Source organism: Mastomys coucha, unplaced genomic scaffold (genome assembly GCF_008632895.1).
Source record: "Mastomys coucha isolate ucsf_1 unplaced genomic scaffold, UCSF_Mcou_1 pScaffold13, whole genome shotgun sequence".
Classification (NCBI taxonomy): Eukaryota; Metazoa; Chordata; class Mammalia; order Rodentia; family Muridae; genus Mastomys; species Mastomys coucha.
In genome coordinates this window covers 62,846,228-62,857,941 of record NW_022196895.1, presented here as the reverse complement: position 1 = coordinate 62,857,941, position 11,714 = coordinate 62,846,228, and the positions used below count along the sequence as shown (strand labels likewise).

At 40.7% G+C, this 11,714-nt stretch overlaps 1 pseudogene; it reads left to right on the top strand.

Moving 5' to 3' along the window:
• Positions 1 to 1,899: 1,899 nt before the first annotated feature.
• LOC116087285 lies at positions 1,900 to 2,427 on the top strand (annotated as a pseudogene).
• The last annotated feature ends 9,287 nt before the right edge of the window (positions 2,428 to 11,714 follow it).

The window sequence follows — 11,714 nt, the reverse complement described above, 5'->3', positions numbered from 1 at the left end:
ATTTCCTTCTTCAGAGACTTGAAGTTCTTGTCAAACAGATCTTTTACTTGCTTAGGTAGAGTTACACCAAGGTATTTTATATTATTTGTAACTATTGTGAAGGGCATTGTTTCCCTAATTTCTTTTTCCGCCTGTTTATCCTTTGTGTAGAGGAAGGCCTGTGATTTGCTTGAGTTAGGGACAATACCTTTATTTCCTTTGGAAAGCTGCTCCTCCCTTAAATCATAAGCAGTAATTACATTTGCTTTACTCTCCAAAGAACAGAGATGATCCCACATCAAAGACTACTCTGCTAGAAGGTTGCTTTTTTTTTTTTTTTTTTTTTTTTTTTTTTTTTTTTTTTTTTTTTTTTTTTTTTGAGACAGGGACTCATGTAGCGCTGGCTATCCTTGATCTTTTGATCTGATCATGAATCTGATGACTTTGACCTCCCAAATCCCCCTGCAAACAAACCAAGTAATACCTAAAATGTGATACTATTTATTTAAAACACACTACATAGATTACAACTTGTTCTTACGTGTGTATGTGGGTGTCTCTGTATGTGAATGTCATATATGTGACTACAACTGAGTGTACATGTCAGGAGATGCTTGACGAAGCTATTGGATCCCCTGGAGCTGGAGCTAAGAGGGTCGTGAGCCAGTTTTCACCTAGAGGTAATTTGTATGTCTTGGGTGCTGGAAGTCTAACTCTCGTCCTTTGTAGGAGCAGTAATTGTTCCTAACTGCTGAGCTGATTTTATTTTGTGCATATAAAATAATACTGTAACTGGCACCTGAGACAAATGATTTCTGTGTGAAAATTTAGATGTGTGTAATAATTATGAAAGGTCTGAAATGAGACTCCTCACACACGAGGCAGCAGATATCAGCGGGTAGGGAGGAGAAAGGTAGTTGTAGTGTTAACTGATACATTTGTAGAATATACCTTTTCTTTTAGACTGACTTCCTGTGTTACTTCAGGAACTTAAGTATCGACTGAAAACATTTCAAGAGATAGTTCTGTCTTTGTGTGTCCTGAACTCATTACAACTTGTCTCTAGATAACTTAAAAACTTTTTCCAGTGGTTAAAAACACCCGCTGTTGTGAATGACCGTTCTCCGAGCCACATAACTGCCATTTGGGGGAGTTCAGATGCACCTCCTTGCAAAAGAATTATCTCAGCAGGGCTTGATGATGTTTATACCTCTCATGGAGGGTTGGGGAGCACTCTGAGGTCCTCATCTGAGTACCCAGCTGCTCTGTTGTAGGCAACTCTTCCTTAATTGTACCTGGCCTGAGGGATGGGCTAGAGTATATGCAGGTGGAGATCACGAGTGTGTGTGTGTGTGTGTGTGTTTCCTCTACGTGGCTACAGGGAAGCCCTTACCCATGCTGAACAAAGGCTTCCCAGGTGTGGGTTGTTAGAGAGGGGGAATATCCACACCCCTGAAAGGAGCCACTCGCCTAAGCTCTGTAAGGAAGCCTCCTAAACTCATTGGTTCCTTGGAGTGAGGAGGGAGTGAGCTTTGGTGGGATTGTGCTTGGGTTTGCTGTTGACTCTCTAGTGCAGTTCTTAGGAATCAGTTTATCCTGCCATCTTGAGGGATCCAGGGGTGAAACTCATGTCCTCGGGTCTGTGTGCAAGCTCCTCTATTCCCTGTGCCATTTTATCAGTCCCAAGGGTGAGGTTTTGGTTCCTGTTCCACACGGGCATCATGTTTTGGTTTCTACAATAAACCAGCATAAAGCAGCAAGGAGAGTTCTCCTGTGCTTTGTGTGCTGCCTTAGCTGTGTCCTCTCACCCCCTATCCATTTGCGAACCCAACATCACCTGTTTCTGACAAGTGTGGAAGCTAAAATCTTACTCTGATGTAGGAAGCATGCTTAAGAAAACAAATAGACCTTTTCGCCAAGATGGCGCCGAAAGCGAAGAAGGAAGCGCCTGCCCTTCCCAAAGCCAAGCCAAAGCGAAGGCCTTGAAAGCTAAGAAGGCAGTGCCGAAAGGCGTCCACAGCCACAAAAAGAGTAAGATCCGAAGGGCACCTATCTTCTGGCGGCCCAAGACCCTGTGGCTCCGGAGGCAGCCAAAATATCCTGGAAAGAGTGCGCCAGGAGAAACAAGCTTGGCCACTATGCTATCATCAAATTCCCACTGACCACCGAGTCAGCAATGAAGAAAATAGAGGATAACAACACGCTTGTGTTCATTGTGGACGTCAAGGCCAACAAGCACCAGATCAAACAGGCCGTGAAGGAACTCTATGACTTTTATGTGGCCAAAGTCAATACTCTGATAAGGCCCGATGGAGAGAAGAAGGCATATGTTCGCTTGGCTCCTAGTTATGATGCTCTAGATGTTGCCAACAATATTGGGATCATCTAAACTGAGTCCAGATGGCTAATTCTAAATATATACTTTTTTTTTCACCATAAAAAAAAAAAGAAAAGAAAAGGAATATATGGCACTGGGCTTCCTTATTATAAGCAAGCCCTTCCAGGCGATGCCTTGTGGCCTGTGATTTGTCTTTTTTCTTTGTTTATTTTTTTATATGTTTGTTTGTTTGTTTGTTTTTTACCAAGTGCAGGGAGCTTGGTAACCTCAGCTTCGGAGCAGAGCATCGTTTTCATTCTCCTCACTGTATCATAAGGTTAAACGCACATCAACCTTACAATTCAGGACCAACCAGGGCTGGAATTCTAGACTTTGCAGCCTCACAAGCTGTGGCTGGAGATAAGAAACTCTGTTATTCCATAAGGTTTGTTTCCCTGAGCCCGCAGAATGATCTTTCTCTTCCAGTGAGAGAGTGCATCTGGGAAGGATGCCTTATCTTGTCTCTAAAAACACCCACTGCCACAGTTGCTGCCAATTGCTTCATTTCTGTTTCGGGGCTTTGCGCAATTATAAATATTATTTTTCTCACACCTGAATGACTTATTAATGGGTTTTTAAATTATTTGATTTTTATTAAGAATTTACATGTTTAATGTAGGACTTTAAGGTTTGTTTTCCCGGACACTTGACATTTGTTTCTCTGTGACCGACAAGTGTCTAATTACTGTCTGTGTAGTGTCCAGCTATGTTTTAGATCAATATCAAATAATTTCCCACATTTTATAAATGTATGTATATGCATAGATTTCTATGTATGTGTGTGTATATATGTATTATATATATATATGTATTATATATATATATGTATTTTTTTTGAGAATTTAAAGTTCTATAAAGCTTTGTTAAGTCCAGCCTTATCTCTAAACTAGAAACACATAAAAATCCCTCACATTTCTTTTCCACATTCTTACTCGGACACCCCGGCTTCTCTGGCTGACCCTGGCTTCTCTGGGAGACTCTAGAGCAGTCTTCTCTCCCTCATTTATTGGCATCTTAGTCAAACATGGAAGCCGATTCTGCCCGACTTAGGTAAGTGAAATATTTAATCAACAATATAAAGTGTTTACACTAAATACAGTACCTGAACACCCAGAGAGAGAGCCCACAAACAGGCCATCTGAGGGCCCGTCTGAACCGGCTCCATTGCCTGGCCTCTTGCTCTAGTGAGGCCATAGGCCGCAGGTTTGCCTATCCCTGGCTGCCAGAACCTGGGTTCTAAGGAAGGGCAATGGAGCTCTCAGGGCTTACACTGCTTTGCAAACAAGCCCATGTTTGTTGGGTAGGTGCGGGGTTCATAGGTCAGGTGGGTACACGCACAGCACCCTGAGAGATGGCTGATCTGGGGCCTGGCCAGATTCAAATGCGGAGGTCTTGTGGTATCCTCATGTCCCTCATGGTGTATGTACTGCTGAGGGACCTGTGAGGTGAGAAGGCAAGTTCATAAGCCAGTCACGAGTTGTCTTGAGAGGCAAAAGGGAAAGGCATAAAAAATCAATCAGCTGAGGAGAAGATCAGAGGCACAGACACTGCTTGGGCACCTAGAGGAGGTGAGGAGAATACACATACACACACATACACACACACACACACACACACACATACACACACACACACATACACACACACATACACACACACATATATATAAAAACTTAGATATTCCATTCCATAGTGGCTTCATACCTGTACTCATTGATACATTATCATCAAAGTCATCTTGAATACACCAATTTAAAAATCATAGAAAGACACAATATCAGAACTGAAAGATAAGGCAGTATAAGCAGTTATAATTCCACTATCTTTACAAAATAAGGCAGTGAGGTCTAGTGTGGTCACAGCACACTAGCCAATATGTAATATTGCACCACAGTATGCATGCATCCTGCAGATATATACACATATACCCACAGATAAAAAGATACATAAATTCTGGATAAAGTAACCGAAGCAGATACAATACTAACAGAGGTTTTACAGAAGGCAAGATGAGATGGGAAATGGAAAAAGTAAAAATCCTTCCAGAATAAGAATGAGGACAGAAACTGCCTCAGAATCAGAATTGAAACTGCACCTGTACATGGGAGGCAGGAAGGACCCTGGGACTTCCTGGAGAGCTTTAGTCACTTGCTGAGGAGGAGACAGGACATCTACACAAGGGAGGACAGATCGAGTTTAGATTGCGTCTATTGAGGAAAGCTCCTTGTCACAGGAGCTGCCTTCCACAGGACAAAGGGAAGAGGTGGAAAGCAAGTTGTATTGGACGGAGAACAACACACACATCAGGGAAGTGGAGAGAAGTCACAGAAGTCCCGATGTTACAGGGTGTACTATCTGAGCGGTGCCAAAGCTATACAATAGTGAGGGGTTAATAGAAATTGAGTTCAGTTCTGAACCTTCTGTGCTTCAAAAGAAGAAAAATGAAGATAAAGTCTTTGGACATTTTATCTGTCCAAGTATTTTGAGTCCTTCCAAGATTTTTTTTTTAAAGTTCGGGCTAAAATCATGAAAGTGTTTTGTTTCTGCATATGAATAATTAATAGAACTGGGATATTAGAATCTATAAAACAATGCTTTGAGACCTTGGACAACAGATGGGTGGGATTGTGATAATAGACACATAGTGTCCCGGAGCAGTTTCTAAACAGCCAGATGGAAAGAAACAGAGCTTGGTGGTTTTGATGAATCAAAGAAACAGAATCCAGAGTTCAAGGAGTTCAGAGTGAGCAAGCAGCTTGAACCTGTGGGTCAGAGAACCGGAGAGCTGTGTAGGCAGAGAGCTGAAGATAATAGCACTTACTCCTGGTGACAATAACAACTTCTGAGGGTCAGGAGGGACAAGAATCTATATTCAGTCAAAGCAGATCATATTACACAAGAAAGTAGATGGGACTCACAGATAGGTCATTCTGTGATAGGTGGAGAGGAAAATTAAATCTATAATAAAATTCTACCATCACCCCCAAGAAAAACTAAAAATTCAGCTTTTAAGAAATTATCTGGGGCTGGAGAGATGGCTCAGTCATTGAAGGCTAGGCTCACAACCAAAAATATAAGAAGTTTTGATTTGACTTAAGGCCCACTCCATGAGATGGAACCAAACAGACTTGAGTGAACAAGAACCAGAGACTAGATAGCCCAGAGACTCAGGGAACACCAAACACCACTGTTCTAAGACAAAACAAAATAAAACAAACAATCAAACTGCTAAAAATAGCAACAGAACGAGTCCTAATGGCACTCTGCTAAACTCACATCGTGAGAGAAGTTTCCTCTTGTAGCAGATAGGATCAAAGACATACAGAGACGTACAGTCAGACGCTATGTAGAGAGTGAGGGACTTTGAAACACTCAGCCCTAAATGGGATGTCTCCATCCAATCTCTTCCCTTAGGGCTCAGGAAGCCCTGTGGAAGAAGAGGCAGAAAGAATGTAAGAACCGGAGAGGATGAAGGACACCAGGGAGTCAAGGCTCTCTACATCAACATGATCAAAACACATACGAATTCCCAGGGACTGAGGCAGCATGCACAGAGCCTGCATGGGTCTGTAATAGGGCTTTTGCTTGTATAGTATGGCTTCCAGAGCAGTGTTTTTATAAGACTCCAGAGGGTGCCAACAAGTGAGTCTGTTTCTGGTGCCTTCTCTTGGGCTCTCTTCCATCTGTTCATTTGTCTTCTCCAATTCCAATATGTTAGTTTTTGTTTTATCTTATTAAATTTTATTATTGTCCCTCAGGATTCTGCTTGTTTTCTAATGAGAGACAGAAAATGAGTGGACCTGGGTGGGAGGGGAGGTAGGAAGGAGCTAGGAGGAGAAGTAGGAGGGGAAACTTGTAACCAGGATATTTTATTATATGAAGGGAAAGAATCTATTTTCAATAAAAGGGAAAAAAATAAGTCAAACAGAACTTTAATTGAACTCTTCAAAAGTCTGTAACTGAAAATCTCACTCGAAAATATAAAACCATCAGAAAGCTTTTGGGTAGGTTGAGAGGCTAGATCACCCTTCGGTTGGGATGATAAACACTAGTCTCTTGTCCTGCAAAGGTACGAATGAAGCTGCGAATGAAAGCACTGCACCAGATGAGATCTCCACAGAGAAGCCTGTGGTCAGCTGTACCGCGCAGATCTGTGTAAGGTCAGTAGAAGCTTCCAGAAGGTGCTTCCTCTCTCCTACTCACAACCGTGGTGTTGGAACAGTGAACTAAAGAGAGGTAGAAAAAGACAGGGCTACCGGGGTGCAACACCACAGACAGCGAGGTGTGGAGTCAGCACAGGCTTTGGAGATAAGGGACTGCCAGTGGGGAAGAAGCAGTCTACGATCCCCTAGGTATGTTACAGCTATGACCTGGGAAGTATGCCGCCGAACTTAGGGCAGTCACACCAGAACACGTAATCACCACATGTGAACACGCCTGCTCTGGAACTATGAAAACACTCCAGGCGGCTCATGCCGACTGAGGCAGCCATAGCTCTGCTGTAAGAGGCAAGCAGGAGTGTGGATGGATGTGCCTCACAGAGCCTTGAGTTTAGAACCCCAAGCAAGGAAGTGTGGACATTCAGCAAATGTGGGGACAGCCGTGAGTGGGAGCTATCGAAAACCACCATTCCACACCCAGGACTACAGAGATGCAATCCAAAGGATAGTTTGGATTTCACTGGGACCCTGCCTACTCACAAATCTACTTAAATCTACTTGTCCAATTTTTTTTTTTTAAAAAAAGATTTATTTTATTTTATGTGTACACTATAGCTGTACAGATGGATGTGAGCTATCATGTGTGTGGCTGCTGGGAATTGAACTCAGACCTCTGCCGGCCCGCTCGCTCCGGCCCCTCTCGCTCCGGCCCCTCTCGCTCCGGAGTAATTCACTATGGCTGTCTTCAGACGCACCAGAAGAGTGTGTCAGATCTCATTACGGGTGGTTGTGAGATCACCATGTGGTTGCTGGGATCCGAACTCAGGACCTTCGGAGGAAGAGTCAGTGCTCTTACCCGCTGAGCCATCTCGCTAGCCCCCTACTTGTTCAAATTTGAAGAAGAGTGACAGACTGCACTTCCTTCATAGGTGCAGTTCACTACGTGAGACTGTTAAAAGAGGGGAGTAATTCAAAACACCCAGATGCCAAAGAAGGCAGTGCCTGCTGTAAGGGTTTCTGTTTTATTTTTACTCTCTTTGACATTCCATGAACGTCTATTCATTGCCTTGCTTTGTTTCTTATGTTGCTTAATGCTCTTCTGCATCCATTTCCCCATGTGGTCTCTGCTCTTCACACACTCAACCCATAGACTTTCCCTCGGTTCATACGTCACCGCCTCTTTCTTTCTCCCCCGTCTCGTCCTCTTTTCTCCCTGAACCGAACTGTAGAACTTTCCAGTTTTCTGTGGATCCTAACAATTTTGAAGCCTGCCCCTCCACATCTGCGTTTTCCTCCATGACTTTTTTTTATTATCTGTTTTTTTCTTTATTTTATTTTTTCCAGTTTTTTTATTAGATATTTTCTTTATTTACATGTAAATTTCTCACTTCCCAGTTTCCCCTCTAAAAAACAAACAAACAAACAAAAACAACAGAAACAAACCCCTGTTGCCTCCCCCCTCCCCATACCTGCCACCCAATCCTCTCCCACTTATTGGCCCTGGCATTCCCCCACACTGGGGCACAGAACCTTCACAGGGCCGAGGTCCTCTCCTCCCATTGATGATCGAATTTGCAATCCTCCACTATACACGCGCTGTCAGAACAATCAGTCTCCACCATATGCAGACCTTGGTTGGCCTCCATGACTTTTTTCTTATTTAATCTAATATAGCCTATTTTTTTCCTTTCCTAACTTTAGTGTCCAATATCTTAGTGCACAGCGAACTGACTTTGTTTCCTTACCCTTTAATAATGACTGACATTTAAAGGATAGCTGTTTTTAACTATAATGGTATTTTCATAGTGGATGTCTCTGTAAGCTGTGGTTGGTGGATAGTTAGTATTCTACTGTCAGAGCGGTGTTGAAGATTGGGTCTAGCAGCATGTGGACTGTTTGCTTAGCTACTGAACTATACCATTAATCTATGAGGGATACTGCAACCTCACTACAGTCTATTTCTATATCACAAATAGTTCTACTAAATAAAGCAGAAAAAATGAAACTGACAAAATAATTCCAGGTGCACAAGGACTGGTACAAAATACCAGGAAATCAAAGGTGAGGATCCCTTTAAAGGGCACCAATTGCACGGGAATAAATTCCAAGGGCAGTAAACCAGACAGTTAAAAGTAATAGCTGTAAGGCACTTTAACAAGGTGAAAGAGGATAAAACAAATTTCTCAATGAATTCAAGGAGAATACAAAGCACCTTCTGACCTAAGGAAGGCAATTATGGATGAGGAAGACAACTCAGTAACAAGACAGACACGTTGAAAGAAGCCCAATTGAACTTTTAGAAATGAATAGCTTACCAAGTCAAATTACAAACTCAGTTAAGCCCCTATACTCAGAAAATTTTATAAGACACACTTGTTATGGAAACTCAGATACAATATAACCTTTATCTAAGAAAGTCCAATGCAGAGAATTGAAATGAGAATAGCAATGATTTTTTTTTTTTTTTTTTAGAAAACACACTGGGACCTTTATGAAATGTCCAGAGTCAAAGTACTATAAAAAATAATTGGTCATTCACTTTACTTATAAAAGCAAACACAAAGATTTCAAACAGAAAACAGAAAATAGGATAAGAGTAGTGAAAGAAAGGTTCACTATTTAAAATAAATTAGGGCCAGAAAGATAGCTCTGCACATAACAGTGTTAGCTTCTAAGGCTGATGACCTGAGTTCAATCCCTGGGACCCACATAGTTCAAGAAGAGAACCACTTACCACAGGTTGTTCCCTCACCTACACAGAGGCACCATGATACATGCACGTATGATTAAAATAATGTGATATTAAATATTGGCTCACTGCAAAGCATGGACATAGAGGAAAAAGCCAGAATTATAACATTATTACTTTCAAAGTAAGAAAGAAACTTCAAGGACTTTCTAATTTAAAATAATTGGAGGGCTAGATAAAACTAGAGGGCTTTTCTAGCAGGAGCAAGTTGGAAAGACACTACAAAACATGTGAACATGTATCATATTAATGGTGAAACGCTACATATTATCATTTTCAACATAAGGAAGAAATGCAAGGACTTCTAAATTTCTATTATTCAGGGATGGACTAGCGTCTGGAGGTTGAAAAATATATAGATGCTATAGAAGATCTAAAGAGAAATAGAAAGTTTATAAAGCAAATGAGTGATCTATTAGGACTAATAATTTATAACATTTATAGACATAGCAGCACTATTACATTTTGATATGACAATACTTAGAAATACTAACATAGAGAAATATCTCTGGGGAAAAAAGATTTGGTGTTGTGTATGAATACCGATAGTGAGAATGTCTTGCCTACCCTTTCTAATTTATTTTTACAACTTGGGATGTCACCAGGATTCCTCTTCTTTCTGGGATACACATGAATGATATCACTATTTCAGTCCTCACACGCAATGACATAGCAGAGAATTCTATACTTTTCTTCATTGGTGTAAAAGCTTGAGTGTGTAAGGCTCATGGAAGGAAACAAAAAATTACTGTAAAGTATTGAATAAGCCATGTTTCCTTCGAATAACATTTCCTTTTCTCAATCTGATTTTTTTTAGTAGAAACTTGCTTCAGCTCAGCTTGATTGGTAAGTTCAATAGGGACTGTGTTTTTCCCATTCATTAGTAGATACTTTAGAATTTCCATGTCACATTGCTGGGTACAATGACTATATAGGAAGGAAGCAGCTATTTTGCGTCACGTCCTTGGGAAGCAAAGGGGTTCCTCCCCTCGCCTCCCCCCCGACTTTGTATATCACTGTGTGGGTGAACACACACCACAGCATTTGGGGAAGGGATCAGAGAACTATTTGTGGTGTTAGTTCTCCTTCCAGCTTTACATGAATCCCCAGTGTTCGAACTCCGCTGTCAGGCTTGTGTGGTCAGCTCTCTCGCTGCCGCTGCCACCTTAATGGTCCTGGTACCTACTATTAATTTCTGTCTAGCATTCAACAGTGTCTCTTGTTTATAACAATTTAGGGGAACTTATCAATAAATATTTCTTGAATAAAGCATTAAATCAGGCTTAAAGGTGAATGTATTCCTTAAAATTTATACAACTAAAAGGTGTTTAAGTTGCCATTATGTTAAGACTTATTCTCTTGAAGTTACTGATTCATGAACATACAGGTCTTGAGTCTTAAAGGAAACATGAGCATAATATGATGGCAAACTCATATGATCTTTAATTTTCTGAAGACATTTAAATAAATCGGGTCAACTTTTCCTAGCAGAGGAAGGAATCAGGAAAGAGAGTAGAGAACCATCATTATCTAGGGCTTGTGCAAACTGAGACATCATCAATTTGCTGATTTTTATTGATATTAGAGGAAGAAAAATTCAATTTCGCTCTAATCACAAAATATCTTTGCTCTCATCCCTATTTTATTATAGTTTCTTTTTTCTTTTTTATGAAATGATTTGACTCAGTTTGTAAATATTTTTTATGAATACCAGTTATTTTGTAGATACTAGTTTTTAACTTCAGAATTATACACTTCTATTTTATAGGGGCAGACAGCCGGAACAGAAACCGGGTAAAGTAATTTTAAACTAAGAAATAGTTTTCTGAGATGTATAGATCAATTGAGTAGAACAGAAAGATGTTATTCTCCTGGGATGTCAAACTTTCATTTATAACTGTGCATACAATTTAACGCTGATCATCTCCAGTCATGTACACTTCACGTGCAGGGAATATGAACTGTCTTCTTTTCTTTTCCTGTCAGATGTTATGTATTTGACAATAGCATTGATCTCAAGTACCCAGCATACAAGTCAGCTGACAGCTGATGGTTGCTGACACTTGCAGTTAAGAACTGTCAGCATTTCTGCTCTTCCTTTATTTAGAAGCTTTTCTTGCTTTGTTGTAATAGTTCTTAGTCATTTTGGAATTATGCCTTCTTTTGGGACTGAGACTTTTTGAAATAGGCAAGCTCTGTTCTTATAAGTACACAAGAAACAACTTATGTATATAATCTAGGAAACATGAACATGGTGGAAATTAAAAAAAACCAAGGTATGAGTTGTAGGTCAACACTCTGTACCTTCAGAATGCTTTGCTTTAGCAGGCTTCTCATAAAATTTACTTTCTAGCCACTGTGATGGGTATAAGATGGAATCTTGAGCATTTCTTTAAGTCCTTCTCTGCCATTTGAGATTTCCCTGCTGAGAATTTTCTGTTTAACTCTG